This window comes from Symsagittifera roscoffensis, chromosome 10 (assembly GCF_963678635.1).
Source record: "Symsagittifera roscoffensis chromosome 10, txSymRosc1.1, whole genome shotgun sequence".
In the NCBI taxonomy this organism is placed as follows: domain Eukaryota; kingdom Metazoa; phylum Xenacoelomorpha; order Acoela; family Convolutidae; genus Symsagittifera; species Symsagittifera roscoffensis.
In genome coordinates, this window is record NC_087071.1 from 40,781,788 (window position 1) to 40,799,159 (window position 17,372).

Consider the following 17,372-nt stretch of genomic DNA (forward strand, 5'->3'; position numbering starts at 1 on the left):
GTGAAAATTACCCATTTTTTCAACAAAATAAAAATAAAAAACAGACATCTTATCAAATGGATTATTTATCCTCAGATGATGATTTCTTACAACCAGATATATTTGCACAAAATACTCAAGAATATCGTAGACAAGGAATACAGAGAACACGTACAAATCATAGAAATTTTTCTCCACAACCAATAGATGCACAAAATCAACAACCAATTCAACAACAAAATCCAATTAATACACAATCTTTTCAACCAATTCAACAACAAAATCCAATGACTGCACACTCGTATCAACCATCACAAATGCAAAATGAAATACCACTCCCATATTATCTCCAACAACATGAGATAACAAGAAACCAACTTTCAAATTTTTCTCAAATGCCAAATGCAGCAGAATCATTACAAATGACAATGAATCCATACCTTATGGGTGGATCATCAATAACATCAAACAAACCTTTAATGGTTTTCACAGGAACAGACCCTGAATACTCTGTAGAAGATTATTTAAATGCAGTAACAGCAAACCTGATTTTAAATATTGGACCTGAACCAATTAATACGCCACTACATCAAAATTGGATACATCGACGCACAGCGTTAATACAAACAACCTTAGATGGCGCAGCCCAAAAATGGTTTTCAGTACTACCTCTAGAAATAAAATCAAACTGGAAAAGATTTACACAAGAATTTTCAAAAATGTTTGACTCCGAAAGAAACAAACAACAACAAAGAGTTTTATGTAATGAAATTCGCAGATTACCAAACGAAACCATCAAGCAAATAGCAGTACGAATCGAAACACTAGTTCGAAAAGCATATTCATTAAATACACATGACTATAAAAACACAAAGATGACAGAAATCTTAATGATGACCTTAACACCACAATTAAGGAAAATAGCAATAAAAAAGAGAGCATCACATCCTTCTTCAATTCGAGAACCCGATTTAGATTTTCGAAAACTAGTAGACAAATTAGAACAAGCAGAAATCACGATGAAACTAGAAGAAACGGAAAATCTTGAAATTACAATACGTTAACAGAATTGAAACGACTCCCACTAATATTAATAATATACAGGAATCAGAGACAGACCTCGTTGAAAAAATCACTGAAATACTCAATATCTACGAAAAGAACCCAAACTTTAAAGGCAAACCATCTTTCAAAAAATGGTGTAATTATTGCCGACGATACGGACATAGTATTTCCGAATGTAGACAAAAACAGCAAGATAATCAAAATAAACCTCAAAAATATAAAGAACCAAATAAATCATTCTATCAATACATGAAAAAAGATCAAAATCTACCGAACAAAACAGTCCACAGCAACAACAGTTCAGGAAAACCACTCCCGAACAATACAAATTATACAAGAAATCAATCACCATATAACTCAAGTTATAGAGGAAGATCACCAGAACGAAGAAACACGTATAATTCATCACAAAATCACTACAATACACCAAATAGTCGAAATAACTACTCCAGATCAAATTCAAACACACAACGATTTGTTTCTAGATCTAATTCCCAATCAAGAAATAACTACTATCCAAACAACCAATCACGAAATTCATCATACAATAGGAATAGAAACTACTCCTATAATCGAAATAGAAGTTATTCAAACAACCGAAACCAGAATTACCCGAACAATCGATCAAGGAATAACTCATATAATAGATCGAACTATAACAGACCAAACAATAATTACCAAAACAGATCGCGAAATAATTCACAAAATCGACACCCAAGTTATAATAATCGTTATAGAAATTATTCCCAATCACCACACCGGAATAATAATCACTATAATAATTCTAATAATCGCCACAGAAGCAGTACACCTAAACATCAAAGACATATTAATCAAGTACAATCAAATCCAGAAACAACATCAGACCCTCCAGGTATTGATGACACAGTAACTGATACGTTACAACTCAATCAAATAAACTGTACATCATCAGATTCAGAAAGTGATACTGAAAACACTCTTTCTATCAATATGATAAAAGTCGAAAATGACTATGAATCTGTCATATATGAACAACCCTTTTCATCACACATATATGAAAATCAATCAGAATTTCTTCAAAATTATTACACTACACCCATAAATTCCACACCAACGACGCAAGAAACAAACGAGATTAACACTACAGATCAAACCAATAAAAATACCAAAACAAAATGCTTGAATACAAACCACATTTATCAAAATATACAAAAAGAACAACCCAAAGAAAAAATTTGGACAATACCATTTCTCTTAGAAAGCCCAAGAAATAAAGAATTTCAACCACCAGACCTTGAAATAGATTTTTTAATTGATTCAGGAGCAGAATCAAACATAATAAACATCCCCACATGGAATGAAATAAAAACTTTACACCCAAAGTTAATACCTCTTGAAACCTCCAGTAAGTTAGCAACAGCACAAGGATCAACATTGATAAACTACGGAAAAATCCAATTATTTCTCCTCCCCACAAGAACAATGGAGCAAAGCAAAATTTTAAATAAGCCATTTAAACAAATATTCCATATCACTGACATTAAATATAATATCATTGGAATACCATTTATTTCGAAGTATATACCAACAATTAACATACTAAATAGTAAAATATTAATCAAAGATAAATATACAAAAACAAAAGAAACATCCTTAACATTTTTTCAAAGATTAAATAAACAACCACCATTCTTTTCAAAATTCTACCCGATATTTAACAAACAAAGAAAACACCTAAAACCACTATCAGGAAATATCTATAATTTTTCAATCAAACAAGTTCACCAATATGATAAAGAACAAAACAAACAAAAATTTTATATGTCAGAATTTGAATTCAAACCTATTCATAAATTTTTCAAAATCACAATCTCATCCATAAAATATTTGAAAAATTCGAATTCCGATATCATTTCCTTACATGTCTATAACAACACACCTTACCAAGTAACATTACCTTTAGGACTTTTAGGATATTGCGAAACCAACGCTACAATATCACCAATACACGAAAAAGCCTATCGCGTAAATAATATACTCCAATTACTAGATATTTGCCAATCTACAATTCTTAATGAAGAATTATCTATAAATAATATAATAAGTAACGAAAACAGAAATACGGATTATTTCACAAAAACTCCATATTTCAAACCTACATTCAACATAAGTAACTACACAGAGGACCAACAGAAATTTTTAACAATGTTTAATTTCCAACATTCACAAATAACACAAGACGAATTCGAAAAGTTAGCCAAACAGCTAATTAAATATTCATCAGTCTATGCAACATCAAAATTCGATGTTGGCAAAATCAGTTCATCACTACATCTCCCGTTAAAACCAGACGCAGTTTTCAAAAAACAGAGAGCAAGTAAAGTACCAATTCACTTACATGATAAAGTGAACAGATTACTCGATATTTTAGAACAATACAACATTATATCACCAGTAAACAAAGAAGAACAACCAAAAGGCAACACATTCATCAACCCTGTTATCATTCTAGCTAAAGGAGAATCATTAAAAATCGTTCTCGACGCTAGATACCTCAATTCACTCATAGATGAATCAAAATGTAATTGGCCCATTGAACCAATACAAGTTATTTTAACAAAAATAAACGGCAAATACTTTACAACCGCCGATATGAATAGTGCATACAATCAAATGCCACTAGATGAACAATCACGACGTTTAACACAATTTGTTATAGGAAACCAACAATATGAATTCAACCGCTTATTCTATGGAATATCCATAGGACCAGCAGCATTTTCAGCTTTTATGAGCAAAATTTTTAGACCACTAATACTCAAGAAAAACGCAATCACCTATTTAGACGATGTTTTTATGCAATCACAAACAAAAGACGAGATGTTCAATGTTTTAGAAAAATATCACCAAATCCTTCAGAACGAAAATCTGAAGGCCGCCCCCGATAAATCACACTTCTTTTTGACAAAAGTTAAATTCTTAGGACATAATATAGAAAGAAAAACAATCACTCCATTGAAATCACGCATTGACGCTATTCAAAAACTTCAACCACCAACAAATAAAAAGAAAATCCAAGAATTTCTTGGAATGTTAAACTTTTTAAGTAAATATGTTTATAAAATGCAATTATATCTACGACCATTTTATAACATCCTTAGACAACAAAATAATTTTGAATGGAACACAGAACATCAAACACGATTTGAAGAAATAAAGAAACTTTTAACTGAACAAATTTCAAACACAATTCCAGACTCAAATCAACCATTTTATGCAATGTGCGATGCTTCGAACTTTGGCATCGGTGCAGCACTATTACAATCACATAATGGTACAAATAAGATGAACCTCATATCAGCAAATTCTCGATTATTCACTCAAGCAGAGCTACGACTCTCCACTCTAATGAGAGAATGTACAGCCATAATATATACACTGACAGAATATGAATTTCTGATACTTGGATCAAAACACCCCACAGTTTTATTCACAGACCATAAACCAATCATCTTTCTCTTTACACAAAAATCTAACCCAAACCACCGAGTTTACAGATTTCAACTAATTCTAATGAAATTTCCAAACTTACATATAGTTTGGACTGCAGGAAAAAATCTTGCATTACCAGACACCTTAAGTCGAAATACACCACCTGAATTACTTACACGAAAAACAACAGTTGAAATACCCAAAAACATAAAATTCTACCTTGCAGAAAACGAAACATCACCCCGATTGGAATGCAAATATGCAGTAAAAACTGATATTGAACAATCACAAATAAATAATTTACAACATTTCCCACTTTATTTAGATTGTCAAAATAATCATTATGAAGTTGATCTACTTGGAACATCAACTTTCAAACCAATCCCATATTCTCAATGGATAAAAAATAACACCCAACAAAAACGAACAAAACAACACCCGCCTAAAAAAGACCATTTTCCACTAATTGAAAAAGAAGATTTAACTGATAAAATAAATTTATCAGGACCACAAACAAATGATTCAAAATACACAATAAATCAAGTTTTTGACCTTCACGACCCACTTGATACAATACCCTTATCTAAATTAGAAATCGAAAACATTTTTCTCCCCCCAACAGAAATAATTACAATTTCAACACTGAAACAATATCAAAACCTTGACCCAGTAATTCGACAACTGAAATCATGGCACAAATATAAAACTAAACCTATCAAAGCAGATTCAACCATTCTAGGAAACAAAACACTCCTCCGATACTTTCGCAAATTTAACAACACAACAATTAACGAAAATACAGACCTTTTAGAGTATAACCTGAATGAATCTACAGTTCCATGTCTCCCTTTAAGTATGATTCTTATAGCTTTTAATATTTCACATACACAAAATATTAAAGGACACTCTGGATCAGAAAAAACATATTCAAATTTTATACAAAATTTTTACTTCCCAAATGCACCAATTTGGATAAAAGTACTATGCAATGATTGTATAGTATGTCAACTAAATAAACCTTACCCAAATCAAAAACAAATAGCACAAAAACAAGATTTTAAAGGACAAAGTTTGTACTTTAACCATCGTATCTCATTTGATACTAAGGGACCAATTTCACCCTCATCAGAAGGAAACTCCTACATTATGGTAATTGTTGACGCATTTACACATTATGTAGCACTTAACCCAGTACCACATTGTAACGCTTATTACGCTTACACAACACTCTATGAACACTGGATAGCAAAATTCGGACTACCAGAAATTTTAGTTACAGACAACGGTACAGAATTCATAAATAATGAAATTATCACACTATGTCATTTATATAACATTAAACACAAACCACGTACATCTCATGCACCTTGGACAAACGGCTTAGTCGAAGGTATGAACCGTTCATTACAAGAATATCTTAGATGTATCATCAACGGAAATGATACAAAATATACCGAATGGTCAGCAGATGTAAAATTATTTCCCTTAGCGTATAATTCACAAATAACGACAACTTTAGGAATGTCACCATACGAAATGGTTTTTAACCAAAAGCCACGCAAACCAATAATGTTTACAGCAAATTCTCATAAAAACGCACAAGGTTATTGTCAACCAAATAAAGACTCAATTTGTTATAACCTACCTTTACATACACATGATGAAGATCATTTTCATCACCCACAAATTCTTAAATTAGCCTCCGGTACATACACCGAATGGATTCTAAATAGAGATAAAAAACACAATGAAATTTATCAAAAAATAACAAAAAAGTTATTACAAAGACAAAACATCAATGAACAAATCAATTCACGTTTTACACCAGCCTCCGAATTAAAAATTGGAACATTTGTTTTAATACCTAATTTTAATACTCAAAAAGGAATTTCTAAAAAATTACAACCCCTTCGAAAAGGACCATACCAAATAATTGCAAAACCCACTGATGTCACATATAAAATTACCGACTCAAACACAAAAGAAATCGTTCAACATCGAAACAACCTATTACCTTATTACCCAAAAGAATACGCACTCCGCGAATTAACTCAATTATATTCTTTCACAGGATTAAAAATCATTCAAAATGAACCACATCTGAAAAACACAGAACAAAATGATAACCCCACCGAAAATCAAAACACAAAACCAACCGCCACCAAAAACAATACACAAAACCATAAAGAATCTCCAAAACAAAGAAAAAATAGAAAAATGACAGAACAAATAATACCCCAAGAAGAAATAGACAAATCTGAACATAGAAAAACAACAAGACTCCGAAATCAACCACGTAAAAACTACAAAATGTTCATCCCCCAATCTAAAATATTAAAGAAAGTAGAATTTAAAAAGTAATTTTAAGATTTCATATTTCACAATCTTGAAACCTCCGTAACATTTTTCATTTCAATTTTTCAAAATAACATGCTCACAAGTACGCAATAATTCTAGTTCAAAATAGACCAATAGGATTCATCCAATCCGCCACTTTCTCTAACTCAAACTAAGATCAATTAGACGAATAATCTAGAACTCCAGGCACATCTCTAACTATAACTTTACAACCTCCAGGTCAAAAATAAGCAAATCACTCCAACTTGACAGCTAAAATAAATATCACCATAATACCGTACCCCTCCCTTATCTAATAACCCAAAGATCAACAATATTTCCCCAACTCAGACCACGAATACCCCCAAAACAAATTTGATAACTTAGCCTAAAGTAACAAAATGAAGATTTTAATTAGCCTAAAGTATAAAAATCTCACCATACCCCGGATCATTTGACAAACAAAAATAAAGAAAAAGACGACCTCCCAGTCACCATGAAAATTGCCCCCAACAATTTTTTACAAAACTCAACCCACTTGTCAAAAAACTAATAAATAATCCGACCACACTAGAAAATCGCCTCAAACAGCAAAAAACATTCGACCAAGAGATCATTTCTTAAATGCTCTTCTCTCAAACAGTTGCTCAAATACTTATAAATTTTAAACATTTTTTTTCAATACTTGAAGCCTTTATAATATTTCTTTTTGATATACTTGAATCTTTTCTAATAATCCTAATCATTTTTTGTAACATTTTTTTAATTTTCTACACTATTCTCGAACTATTCCTCCAACTTTCCAAAACCCTTGAATATATCCACAGGTACGATTTTAACAACTTGTCTAAATGATACGAACAATTTTCAGTAGAACCGATATTTTTTTATTGTTTGTAATTTTCATAGCATTTTTATCATCCCTCATTTTGACCATCTGTAAATGTATAAAGAAAGCAATCCTCACATTTGCCCTAGCAACAGTCCTTCTAATTCTTTTTTTGGAAGAATATTATAATAAACACAAAATTTCTCACTAAAGTAATAATTCAAAAAACCATCAAAAATTGCTACCCAACAGTCAAAGCATCAGTCTTCACCGACATCATCCCAAGATAACCAAACACCACCTTCAACTACTCAAAATCCTCAAACGTCTACACGAATTTCTTTTCAAGACAATCCATACACCTTTGAAGAACGACATGCTCGTTTATCAGAACCATTAGAACCAGTCCAACGACAAGCACCTTTAAGCGAACCAACATATAACCTATACCCAACACTACCACAAGAACTAAGTAGAATAAGAAATTCTAGTCAAAGCCAAAATACAGTCGAAATAAATAGACAAATTATACATCCTCGACGAAACAGAAATCTTCAAACTCCCAGAGTTCATTTTGATATACCTCAATCCCCATCACAAAACACTCCAGAAAACCCCATTGGTATATTACCAGAAACCCCTACGCTTCTTTCACAACGTAGCACCTCAAGCCTACCATCAGATTACTTAGGTTCAACACCAACATCTGAGCAAATACGTGAAAATCCCTTTAACCCCCCAAACCAGGCATCACGACTACCATATTGGACTACACATTCATTTACACAAGGTGAACCAAATTTAGTCAATGACCCCATAGATATTTCTACGGATACAACAACATCCTCATCACTACCAGAAACATTATCACTACCATCAACACCATCAATAAGCCAGTTTTCACCACCACCCTTTAACTTAAACTTTCCAAATAATCTCGACGCCAGATATCGAGAACAATCATCAATAAATATTCCTTTAAGACTAGATTGGAGTACATTCACAACACCTCCACCACTATTTGGACAACATCAAGAAAGTAACCGCCTTCATAACTGGGCACTTAATAGATTACAATATCGCCAAGATATTCACAACGATATCCGTGATCACAATATTCAAATACTCCAACAAAACAGTTTACAATTAAAGTTTGAAATCACAGTTAAGTTAAATAATATTACCCAACATCCCTACCCATTAAATCCACCTAACATAACAGCTCAATCACTACCACCACCGTTTATAACTACTGAAGTAATATACAAATACGACAGATATACCAAAAACACAATTGGCTATATTACATTTTATAATCCATACTCAGGATTATCATACACATGTATATTCTAAAATTATTAATTTTTCTCCAACTCCTTTTTCTAGTAATCTCAAATCAAAACATAAACCCTTCCCCTCGTACAGGACCACAAGACTTATTAGTAACACATTACGACTGTGAAGAAAATGAACAAAAAACACTACATAAATATGCAATAAATCAAGTATCACAATGTGAAACAGAACCACAAGCTATAGAAACCACAGATGTAATAGCAACACTCTATTCAAAAGCCCGAGCAACAACAGTTACAGGTTATAAATTCACAGCAACATTTTCCGAAAAGAAAGTACATTGTTCACAAGTCTCGAATGGAAACAAAAACCGACTTGACCATGAATCATTCTATCAAAGTAATATAGAACGTCTTTTACATCTCAATCCCGACGATTGTAAAAATGAATTACTTAGACTAAACATCACACAAAATAAAAACTCCCAAAGAAAATTAGTTAATTTTCAAGTTTTTTCAGACTCTGTACATCAATCACAACTTGAAAGACACCAAGGACATATAAAACTAGACGAAAAATACCCGTATAACGGCGCACACGGACGATTAACCTATGACCTACACGATAAACATTGGATACCACACATTGGTATAAATGACCCATCAAACTGCAAAGCAGACACAAAAAATAAAGGATACCAAGAAATAATGTTTTTCGATTGGAAAATACAACTCGAAAAAATACAACTAACACGAGATTTATCAGATAATACAATGATCTATCAAGGAATCCGATTACCTTGTAAAAATGATCAAGGTTATTGCGACCCTACAACGAGAACACAAGCAACAATTGTTTGGTTCCCCGAAGATACATGTACAACATTTCAAGTAGCAAAAATACACGCTCGTATGATAAAATTTCACGAAAAATATTTTATACAATCAATTCCATATGAACAAGTCCATCCATCACGAAAACTAAGTTCTAATTTTAGAAACATAGACAATATAGAAAACAAATTGACACGTTTTCAAATATATCAAGAAACAGAACTTGCATGTAAATACAGGAATCCACTTCACAGAACACAATACTCTGAAATATTAGTTGAATACGAAAAAGGATTCGACATGACCACTGGAAAAATAAAAATCGACCCATATGCCACAGGTCATCCTTTAAACGAAGGAACATCCTATATACCAGTTAATTTTCAAAAAAGCAACGGACAACCTGGTGGACATCTAAAACCTCAGGACACCAGAAGCACACGCTTACAAGAGTTATCACTAATGAACACTACATATTTCGGTAATATCCACTATGATATTCATTTAGATATGAAACTAGATTATACAATTAGCCGAATTTTTCAAGAAATGTCACTCTCCGAATTAGAAACACTACACCAATTATGCGAATTAGAACGAACACAAATATTACAATCACTTGCACTAGCAGTATTAAAAATACCCTATGCAGGATACTTATTATCTGGAAATAGATCAAATTTTTTAGACTATGAAGGAAACATCTTATGGTTTTATACTTGTACTAAAAAAGTATCACCACTATACGTTTTTGAAGATAAACGATGTTATAAAAGAATCCCTATCTTTTATAAGAATAAAGTACATTTCGTGGATACACTTTCACGAAGAACCTATTTCTGGGATACCGCAGTCCCATGTGGATCAGAAAACAGCCACAATGTAGTACAACTAAACCCTGATGAAAATAAATATTATCTTCTCACACCATATCCCACATTAATGCAATCAACCAAAAAATTTTCACCAGAAAGCATTCGCGCTATTGCTCGAAACCCAAATATAGGCTTACAATCAATAGGAATCTATTCAAAATCAGATATTCAACATCACATTAGAACACAACAATTCCAAGAATTATTAACACAAATGGACACTATACAAAGACAATCAATAGACCAAAATTTACGCAAACTTGCAGAAACCGCAGGATTTGCCGATATCTACACGCAAGACTATAGCGGATATTTTAAGGACATTAAAGATTACATATATCTAAACGGTGAAAAATACCGTCCCAAAGATATATCACCAATTAACATTTTTAGCTTTGTTACACTCAAAAATGAGATCCTCGATTTTCTAGGATGGCCCTACTACATCTTAGAAAAATTGACTATTTTATACGCAATGTTTAACTTTATTGGATTTCTTTTCTCACTTTTAAAAGGAATCTACAACACATGTGCTATACACACACAAGTAAACAGACAAGCAAGTGTAGCACGCATACTATTTGCAGGATTTTTTGGAATCTTTTCTACATCTATAAACAAAATTCTTTTAGACGCACAAATAAAAGAATATAACACAAAAATAACAACACGACAAAATACATACGACGAAGAACATAACAATGTAGACATAACGCCAACGGCACCACAATTACCAGCCCTACCAAATAACCATCCACTATCCCTAGTCCCACGAAATTTTCGAAACTTAGCCATCACACATAATCCAAATTTTCGACTCACCACATCACAAAGTCCCATTCAACATATAATGACACACCAGTCACAAGATGATAATACTTATGAACAAATTATTGAACAACCCCATACCACCGCTTTTCAGTCTCAAAATAATCATTTTTTTAGCCCACGATGAGCCGCCAACTTGGATCACTACACCGATCAAATTCCCACCCAACCAATCTTACCTCTCCAATCCCAATAATACCACTTTTTGCTTTTCCGCCACCCGATTTTCCATCTAGTAATGTAACATCAGGCATGAATTCCGACACTAATTCACACATCTCAGTTTTATACTCCATCTCACAGCTAAATAACCCGAATATTGAAACCCCCGATGAATTCGCCGACTCAGAACCATCCCCATCCAATAATTTTCATAACTCTTCTAATTTTTCTCAACCCCCTTTTCAACCCATATTATCCAATAACCCTGACCCAATTACTCCCACACCCTCTTATGCTTCCCAAGTTACCCCAACCTATTCCTCATACCATTCTGACCAATCATCTCATTCTCCAGACACCCCCCGAATCTCCCCAGAGCTAGATAATTTTATTACCCTTCAACAACAACCCTACCACCTTAATACCCCAACCATAAACCAAATCTCCTCCACAATAAATTCATCCAACCCCCCTACCCCTACACCCTCTTCAACTTATACTGAATCATTAGCACCATCATCCACATCAACTGAATCTTCACTTAACACTAATAGAGCTTACCGCACTTTTAAAAGAAAGTTCCCCAACCATCCTTTCCCAGCAAAACCAGGAACAGCCCGTGAATACATCAACCACCCCAAGCATACTAACACAAAAGAATTTTTAGCCATCACCTTACCCTCATTCCCACAATACACCTTAAACACCCCCCACGACACTAACGAAACACGCAACTTCGTAGATGAATACGTTTTAATGCCTACTCTCTCTTGGACCTCATATTATCATTTCACTAACCCTCTTTGCTTACCCTTATCTAACACTCACATCGATATAGAGCGAAATACGGACATACTATATCGACTCACTACACCACTAACACCTAGACAATTTACTTACGTTGGATATAAAAAATCACTAAAAACACACACTGCACCTAGAGCTAACGAATATACACTCGAATACTATGATCACAACATCATCAGAGCTAACCAAGATCAATTCTTAGACGACGATCGCTTCGCTAATCCACAAATTACCGAGAAATTTTTCATCAAGACACCATATACATTCACACTAAACATCTTTGACCGAAAGTTTGATCACATTATTTCAGAAGCACTAACAGACACACAAGCATACGAAAGTTTTAAAGAACGCTTCCAAATATTTTCACTAACCTTTCATTTCCTTGCACCACACGAAAGAGATTTACACTGCTCACACGATATTATGTTGCGCACTAAACAAACCCACACATATAGTTATTATCGCTTCATCCAAAATCACTTTGACCTACACACACCCTCTAGACAACCACACCATCGTTTTCAATTCATTAATTCCAAATACACTTCACCATTTTTCCTAAATTTCACATATTGTATTAAAGACACTAACCTCCATGGTATTCTTCGTAATTATGACCCCATAACCCAAATGTACATCTTCTGTCCCATTACCAAGACCTTCAACGCCGAAGAATCCCGACCCTTCCTTATCCCGCACGAGTTTGTACAACCTATAGAAATCCCAATTTTAGAATTCATCCACAACACTAAATTCAATCACAAATTATATAATCTAATCCAAAACACACCTTATGAGTTTGCAGTTGGCACTGAAGAACTAACCACTATCAAGGCACTTCAATTGCTTTGGCCACTGCTTCAAACTAAAAATATCATCCGCATCTTAGCTAAACTACTAACAACTTCAGAACTAATTCACGACATCTTCCCCCACGGTTTTTTCCCCGACGACTAACAGGTAAGTATGAATTAAATGAATATAACTAACTAATTAAAATATTAAAAAACTCACCATACTTTATCCATGTTTTCTTTAGATTTTTAGCCTTCATCCGACGATCACCTACAAAAACCACAAAAGACAAATAAAAATCGCAAATTTCATCAAACAAATTTCAAAAATTCTATTAATCTCTTACACTTATAAATTTATAAATTTAATACCAATGCAGTAAATTCATTTCTAAAATTTTCCCCCACAAGCAGTAAATCTAATTATGATGAAAATTTGTATCTTAATATTCCCCCATGACTAGCAGTAAATTTCTAAATTCTATGTAGTAAATTAAATAAATGCAAATGCAGTACTAACCTTTTGATATCTTCATTCATTCGCACAGAAATTCTATCCACACTCGCACAGCTCGCCCACGAAGAATTGTTTAAAATAATGAATTTCAGTTTCAAGTTTTCACACTCAATAACTCTAACATATAATAACATGTTTCAAACTTTCCTTTAACCCGGTTGGAAAGGAATCATATACTAAACAAAACTAACCAACGCAGCTTACTAAATACCACAAATCATAAAATAACAGCATGACTTAGAAAAAGAAACCAACGGTACCCAAACCGGATTAACCCAGTTTAAAACTGGATAATTTATTCTTTTGAAGACTATTATAAAGTCTAAGAAAGAAATAATAAAACACAAAAAAGTCGAAACACAAACCCATACCACAAACAATTTGATTTTTGAAAAAAGGACACAACCAACAAAACATAAGTAAGACCACAACAAACCCAACATAAAACGTTGTCACATAACAGGACCCCTCACAAAAACCGCATGAAATCATACTCCCACTCCTGGCCTAACCCACCAGGAAGGACGTCCTGAGCATGCTCTATAGCCGGCCTAACCCACCGCGCTACATCCACGCTTTGTGACCACACCACTATTTTTAATAAGAGCTACTCAAGTGTGAGTAACTCTTCAAAATAACCGAACTAAAACAAAAAGCTTTTGTGAAAACAACTAACTAAAATCATTATTAAAAAATATTAAACTAATAAAAGTTTTATAAAATGTAAAATCACATGATGCAATATATAGATCAGAATACAACACCAAGGACGAACATCAAAAGACAAGACGACCCCACTACACTCGAGAGAGAATGACCAACTACAATCGATATGCCGCTCACAATCACAACTCAAAGGATTTAGAGTACGACTTGACCTCGCAGAAAAGGACTTCATTGAACTAGACCAATGACCACCTCGATGTTCAAGTATACGTACAGATCCGAGTAACCAGGCATCCCCTCCACGCACAATCTCCACGCCATTCCCAAACTAGATCATACACAAAAGAAGTTCTCCACGCAGAACAGAAAAACCTGACATAGCAAACCATTCTGAAATCAGATTTGAGTTTGTTGCAAAGACGTAGTCGTTGTCACTAGAAGACACAACGTCTTATGTCTCTAACTCCAGCTTCCTGGAACTTCCCTAACAAAAGAGGAAACGGAAGAAAATTATGATGTTCGCCAAAAACAAACGTCCATCATCCATCCTTCGAATTGCAGAAGAACTATTCTAAAAAACTCTGTAAAACCCGGATGGGTGGAACCTGATCTAAACTACATTTTATGATTGGATAAATTAAATGTTTTACCAATGTAAAGTATTTAATATTAACCAATCATGATCCATCTAACTAACAACCCACTTATTTGTAAGTGCTGAAGTTACTTGTAATTTCAGCACCAGAGAGATTTGAATTTAACTTAGAAATTAGTTGGACTCTCCCGAGCACTTCAGCAGCCGCAATAAACCAGTATACCCTAGATCTATTGAGCCTAGCAGAGACTAGTTAAACAACCTGAGACTAGATAGTATAAGAGTAAGATTAGGATCGGTATTAGACTAAGAAGTTGCACGAATCTATCCGGCCGAAAATAAGATAGCGTGACGAGCAGACGGTGTACCCTATCCGAAATTACTCTATGAGTTATACACTTCGGTCATAACTCACTTCATTACCCTTTCAGCTCTTAACTTTTCGTGTTCAGGTAACGAAAAAACGAGAATGAATTCTATGTTCAAAAGTAGATTTTTGTCTGATTGACTTCTATGTTCAAAAGCTGATTTAGCAGCGGTATGAAAATTTACGTTTTGATAGTTTTCCTTACTGTGATATATATTTCTTCGAAAGTTAAAAAGGATCAAATTTTCTATCAGTTTTTTTGGCTGCCTTTTCCTTTTGCATTTGAAGAAATATCTGTTGACTGTTTTGTGTCCAGCAAAACTAAGGTTATTGGCACCAATTATTGTAGTAATTTTTATGAGAAGTTCTGTTTTTCGTTATAAAAACGATTTTTTGTCAGCCGAACGACTCATTTTATATTGTTTTGCATCGCAAGTAGTGCAAAGCTCCGCGGAGCTGTTGTGTATATTAATTGGAGCATGGGAATCAGAAGCTTTTCAAGCAACAAATCACTGGCTAGGGAAGGGAAAGGGCACTGTAAAGAACGTTTCCACCGCTTCGACACACATGAATTGCGCATTGTAGATTCAACTATTATCAAACAGACCGAAAAACTGTTGTCACCTGGTACGTTTCGTTGCTTTTATTGAAATATTTGATTTGTTTGTTTCGGACAATTAAATCGGAGAGGAACTTTAGATTGGGGTGTGTTTTAGTTTTTTTCCACGCGAAATCAGGAACCACGAATAATCTTTGGAATGGGAAGAGTATTATATCATATTACAGCCCATCCAGCCGTAATTGGAACCAATTATAAAAAAAATTTCTTACTTGTGTCGAGAAAGAAGTTTTTCAGTTTCAATTTATTTCGAGATTTTTAGGCTAGCAAAACTTGATTTTACTAAACCGTAAAGTTTATAGCGCTTCTTAGGCAATTTTACCAAAATATAGCGAGGCAAACAATGTTTTTTTTGGATAAATGATGTCGACTATGCCTAATTCACTATATTTTGTTACTTTTGTCTAGTTTTTTTTGTTTGTATCACATGGCGACCACACAATGGCGTCATTTTAAAAAAATACATTTTGTGTTTTTTGAATGAATATGATCAGAAGATTCTTTGCTAGTTGCTCAGCAACTGGTCATCCTTGTTTTATTTAGCATCTGCTTTTTTTTTCTTCCAGATGGTAGAAGTAGAATTTTTTGCTCAAAAATCTGTGTTCAGTAACAGGATGAACGTAGTTCAGTATCTTATATAGGTCGCTATATTTTTGATTTATTTTTCGTTTTAGCAAAACTGTTAAAACTTGTTCAGTCTGATTTTTTTGCGGTTCATTTTTGATTTCTTTATCAGATCAGCTCGAATCTGTTGTTAAAAGCAAGCCAAATTTAACTATCGAACTACAAAAGTGTTAAGTCACATAAAACGTGGTCTACTTCTAATTTCGAAAAAAAGTTAACTTTCAGATCTCCCAGCGAGTTGCTTATTTTACCTATTGATGCAGTTTTAAAATTGGGATAATTTTATCAAAAAAGAATCTGTCGTTTTTTGCTCTAAAAATTTCGAATTATTCTATGGCCACTTATTTTTTTTTTTGCACAACCGAAAGTTGAGGTTTTCCAACAAAAAACAAGTCAGTGTTCAGTGGTTTTTAAACTGTTTACTTGCGTTTATTGACTTGACTCCTTTTTTTTTACTTAGGTACAGTTATACTAAAATTTTTTTCAAATATTTAGCTGAGTTGTTCAAATCTCTCCAACTGTCTGTTGACAACGTTCAGTATATACAAATGTTAAGTCAGTGCTATTGAACTATGATTTCTTCTGATCGTTTTTTTTGTGTTTTCCAAATTTACCTCAAATTTAGGAGAAATGAGGATCCACAGTTCGGCATGTATAAATTTGGTATCTGTGTAAATGATGAACTATGCTTTTTTAATCGTT